This window comes from Nerophis lumbriciformis, linkage group LG26 (assembly GCF_033978685.3).
Source record: "Nerophis lumbriciformis linkage group LG26, RoL_Nlum_v2.1, whole genome shotgun sequence".
NCBI classification, from domain to species: Eukaryota; Metazoa; Chordata; class Actinopteri; order Syngnathiformes; family Syngnathidae; genus Nerophis; species Nerophis lumbriciformis.
Genome location: NC_084573.2, coordinates 35,045,516 through 35,051,621, shown reverse-complemented (window position 1 = coordinate 35,051,621; position 6,106 = coordinate 35,045,516).

Here is a 6,106-nt window from a genome sequence, read left to right as displayed (position 1 = left end):
GGGGTTTAAACAGGTCATAATATAAAGTACGGTATTTTCCGGACCACAGGGCGCACCGGGTTATAAGGCGCACTGCTAATGATTGGTCTATATTGGATCTGTTTTCATGTATAAGGCGCACCGTATTATAGGGCACATTAAAGAAGTCATGTTATTTTATTTTTTTTCTTAATATAAAACACTTCCTTGTGGTCTACATAACATGTAAAAATGATTCTTTGGTCAAAATGTTGCATAGATGATGTTTTACACATTTAGGATGCGCCCTTTTATTTACGTGGCTCACCTTTGGCAGCGTCTTGTCCCCATCATCTTTGTTGTAGCGGTGTAGCGTGCAAGGACGGGAGTGGAAGAAGTGTCAAAAGATGGCGCTAACTGATTTAATGACATTCAGACTTTACTTCAATCAATAACGGAGCAGCATCTCCTCATCCGGAAACAACAACAAGGTTGAAAAAGGGGTGAAAAATCGTCCGACCAGAACTCTCTAATAACTAAAGTTCCTTGGGTGAATAATGTAAACTCACTACACCGGTATGTTTTAGCGCTTTCATGGTGAGTTTACTGACAGATATAAGTAAGAACTTTACACTACTTTATATTAGAAATGGCAACGGCGGAGGATGAATGTCCCATAATAAGAAGATAGAGAAAAAGAAGCTTATCGACTACGGTGTCGGCACAGACTACAAAGGCGGACGCGCGCAATTTTTCAGGATTTATGCAGATCCCAAATACAGATCAGCAGGTACCAGAAGGTAAGAAAAGTTGCTTTTGCATAGTATTGTGAAACAAAATGCCAGATAATATGTCTTACCTTATACACACACCATAATAATACTGGTATGTTGAAGCACAGTACAATCCATCAAGCAATGTGGCTTCATAGCTTACCAAAGTCCTACTAAAACATTTTGATAGATTTTTGAGCGCCGTGTGTAATGTTCTATATTTTCAATGGAACATATAAAATGTTGGTGTTGTTTACTTGAGTCATATTGCCATAATAGTGCAGCCTACACGTATCTCTAATGTTTGACTGCCATCTACTGGTCACGCTTATCATTACACCATGTACCAAATAAATATGCTTCGTGGTTGGTAAGCAGAACCAGAATTGTTCCGTACAATAGGCGCGCCGGCTTATAAGGCAAACTGTCGAGTTTTGAGATAAAAAAAAGGATTTTAAGTGCTCCTTATAGTTCGGAAAATACGGTACTTGCATTGTTGTTATCATTACATATTACGATTATTGTCAAATGCTTACAATTTTGTCTATATTTAAATTAAATGTTTTAATTTAAATTTTGTACAAGCACTGCTTGCTGTCACGGCCCGGGTGCATCCCAAAGCGCATTCATCTGAGCGCACCTCCAAGCGCACACCTGAAAGTGCCACTCCGGCTGCAGCAGGCAGCTGCAATCAATCGGCAATCACTCAGCACTCAACACACCTGTCGCTGATGAGCTCCCTGGGCTTCTTAAGCCAGAGAAAACCTGCATTCCGGGCCAGAACGTAGTTACCTGTTCCGTACAGTAAGCCGACCCGTCTAGCGCTCGCTCCACGTGCATTTTTGCTCTCCGTGTTTCCCCACCTCTGTGCTCATTGTGTGTTGTCCTGTGTCGTGTCCCCGGAGTACCTCTTCGCTCCCTGGATTCAAGATGTGTGTCTTGTCTCCCTGGATTCAAGATGTGTGTCTTGTCTCCCTGGATTCCCTCTGGTCTTCTGTCTGCCTTCCTGGAACCCGACCTCTTGCCTGGACACGGACTTTTGACGCCTTGCTCTTGCCCCTGACCTCCTGCCGGTCTCTGGATCTTCGAGCCTGCCTTGCCCCTCGCTCAACACTTCCGGTAACACTACATATACTCACTTCACATAGTCGCACACCATACCATTTTTGGATTAGTTACACGCCTCATTTCTTATTGTATACAATAAATAATAGAGCTAAACTACATCCTTGCTTCCATGCCGTCTCTCCCCCCCCCCGTACCTTACTTCTATAATAATACTGGTATGTTGAAGCACAGTACAATCCATCAAGCGGTGTGGCTTCACAGCTTACCAAAGTCCTACTAAAATATTTATTTTCAATGGAACATATAAAATGTTGGTGTTGTTTACTTCAGTCATATTGCCATCATAGCGCAGTCTACACGTATCTCTTATGTTTGACTGCCATCTACTGGTCACACATATCATTACACCATGTACCAAATAAAATTGCTTCAAGGTCGGTAAGCAAAACCAGAATTATTCCTTACATTAGGCGCACCGGCTTATAAGGCGCACTGTCGAGTTTTGAGGAGAAAAAAAATGATTTTATAGTTCGGAAAATACAATAAGTAAAAATGTATGTCTTAATACTTATTGTTTAATTTATCCATTTTTTGGTGAAGGGACAGCACTTTGCTTTAATTTGGTAGAATGCCCCAAATACATGGTGCATTTAGATTAAACAGTGATGAAGGTGTTGAAAAAAATGTATTACATGTTGTGGAGGGAGATGTGGCCAGCGCTGCCTGCAGGAGCAAAGGTCACCGCCTCTGTCCATGGTGCTGAGGACAGAGCACCATCAGACGGGGGCGTGGCAGTGCTGACGGCGAGACACAGCTGGCAGGTGATTAGATTTCACAGGTGGTACGTGTTAATCTAATCATCCGTTGTCTTTAACAGTAAGCGGCCGGGAGCAGGAGGGGAGAGAGGATACGGACGTGACTGAAAAGTCACGTTCTGCTGGAGAAAGACTTGGATAAAATATATGTACGTTAAAACTTTGTTCAACTTGGCACGCCTGGCTCCTGTGAAGTATATGTCAGTGGTAGCGCGAGGAAGCGACCTCTACACATGTATACACATTTATTTATTCATGCACTTGTGTATACGGCTCAGTTATAAATGGGTTATACTTGCATAGCGCTTTTCTACCTTCAAGGTACTCAAAGCGCTTTGACACTATTTCCACATTCACCCATTCACACACACATTCACATACTGATGGCGGCATACTTGCCAACCTTGAGACCTCCAAGGAGATGGGGTGGGGGTGGGTTTGAGGTGGGGGGCGCGGGGTTGAGCTAGGCAGGGTTGTGGGGGCGGGGTTTGGTGGTAGCGGGGGGTGTATATTGTAGCGTCCCGTAAGAGTTATTGCTGCAAGGGATTCTGGGCATTTGTTCTGTTGTGTTTATGTTGTGTTACGGTGCGGAAATGTGTTTGTCATTCTTGTTTGGTGTCGGTTCACAGTGTGGCGCATATTTGTAACAGTGTTAAAGTTGTTTATACGGCCACCCTCAGTGTGACCTGTATGGTTGTTGACCAGGTATGCCTTGCATTCACTTATGTGTGTGTGAAAGCTGCGTATATTATGTGACTGGGCCGACACGCTGTTTGTATGGAGGAAAAGCGGATGTGACGACAAGTTGTAGAGGACGCTAAAGGCAGTGCCTTTGAGGCACACCCCCAATATTGTTATCCGGGTGGAATTCGGGAGAAATTCGGGAGAATGGGTTGCCCCGGGAGATTTTCGGGAGGGGCACTGAAATTCGGGAGTCTCCCGGGAAAATTGGGAGGGTTGGCAAGTATGGATGGCGCGAGCTGCCATGCGAGGCCCTAACCACGACCCATCAGGAGCAAGGGTGAAGTGTCTTGCTCAAGGACACAACGGACGTGACGAGGTGGGTAGAAGGTGGGGATTGAACCAGGAACCCTCAGGTTGCTGGCTCGGCCACTCTTCCAACTGTGCCACACCCTCCCCATTATTATGTCACATGTCCATACACAAACAAGCAGTGACACCCTGGGTCCGACTGTACTGCATGTTTTGACGGCTTCTAAAGGAAACGGGTGAATGGATGTGACCCATTATAGACATTTTCTACATTCAAGGCCCTCGCATTATGAACGTGTGCTCATTCGCCACCGTGTGCGCTTCAGCTGGCTCCTATTGTGTTGGCCCGTCAAAGCCTAAACTGCTATCCTCTCAATAATGAGCTCCCGTCGGCATCCATTGAGATTCTGCAATAGACAGGGTTCCACTTCTGCTTTATAACGACAATCAAAGCCCAGAAGCTGGAAACTAATCGAAACGTCAATGCTTTTTTAAAATTAATTCCTGTCTATCCACCTTTTATTCTCATATTTGTTTACATAGCATTGGAGCTGCTCTGATAAATAAAGGACAAACGTAAGCCACGGAGTGGGTAAAACACACAAAAGTAGCGCCACTGAGGGCTTTTGTCTTGGAAAATATCTTGACATGCATGACTCACTCGTGGCTCCCTGTGCTATTCCTGTCATTAACTCATCATCCGGCTGTCGGTGGGATTCATAATGTCTGATTTGCACCAGAACACCATCAAGAGACTTTGACAGGGCAAGAAAGAAGTATAGACCACATGGAGGCAGCGTTGTGAACCTACTGAGATACTGATAACAAGTGAAAAGATGAATTATGTGCTGTACTTTGTGTTAGAATAATTGTTTCTAAATTATCACAAAAACGTTGTATTACATTGTGAAGAAAAGGCTGTCTTCTTGGGGGAGTAAGATGAAGGTGTTCCTGTGTTCTTTCATGTATGGTAATCAACAGAAGGATGTTGTTCTGGCCCAAGGACTTCAAAGCGGAGAGATGACAGGATCTGCCCAATTTCCAGACGAACTCTTTTTGAACTATTTTATGGAACTCTTTTTCAACTATTTTACAAACTCTTTTTGAACTGACCTTTCCTGTGAATTGTTTACGACCTTTTCTGTGAACTTTTTGCGACCTTTGTCCTTTGGAAACAGTTTGAATTTATTTCGAGCATGCAAGCATACAACATGATACATCACAATCTCCAGTTTCTCTTTTCAACATGTTCGAAAAGGAGTAGGAAGAAGCAGAGCTTATTTAATCCTACCCCTTTTCTTTTACATAAAAGTTGCTAAAACTTTTGTTCACTTCCTGTTCTCAGTTTATTCACAATATACTCCATAAGTAATCACAATAAAAATAAGTAAATAAATAATAATTGGTGAAGTAAGTTACATTTCATATGTTGAGATAAGTAAGATTATTTTGAGTGAAAGAATGAAAGAATGGATGAGTTAAATAAATTCAGAATTCTTATCATGGTTCTTCTTCTTTGTACTTTGTAAACACTTTAAGTTTGAAGAGTTTCTTGAAGTGGATCATATTAGTACATTGTTTGATTGCTTTGCTTAATCCATTCCATAATTTAATTTCACATACTGATATACTGAAGGTCTTAAGTGTTGTACGTGCATACAAATGTTTTAAATTACATTTCTCTCTAATATTATATTTCTCCTCTTTTTTTTAGAAGAATTGTTGTATATTCTTGGGTAGCAGGTTATAGTTTGCTTTGTGTATAATTGTAGTGGTGGCCATGTGGTCGGGGAGGGCAGAACGTAATGACACTGTACAAGGGTACAGATGTGCACGTTTCTCCTCACTGAACCACATTGAATTCGGTCTCTGTTTGATTCTTTGCCTCTTGTCTTGTTTAATAGATGTCATCAGTGTTTAGAACCTGTCACTTTGCTCATATTTAATACAAAGCATCAGAATCAGAATTAGAAATACTTGAATAATCCCAGGGGGGAAATTAAGATTTTCAGCACAATCCCATTCAAGAGCAGACAAACATTACAGGGAGACAGAACTTCCGGCGCCCCTCACAAAAAAAGTGAGAAACAGGTAAACGCTACACACACAGTGGAGTTTTACGAGTCTCACTCTTGGTAGGTTTCAAAGACAGCCTTTTGTCTTCTTGTCAGGAACACAATGTAATACAAAGTTTTTGTGATAATTTAGAAACAATTATTCTAACACAAAGTACAGCACAAAATTCATCTTTTCACTTCTGTTATCAGTATATCAGTAGGTTCCATACTTGCCAACCTTGAAACCTCCGATTTCGGGAGGTGGGGGTAGGGGGTGGGGGGGTGGGGGGGGGCGTGGTTGGGGGTGTGGTTAAGAGGGGAGGAGTATATTTACAGCTAGAATTCACCAAGTCAAGTATTTCCTATATATATATATATATATATATATATAGGAAATACTTGACTTTCAGTGAATTCTAGCTATATATATATATATATATAT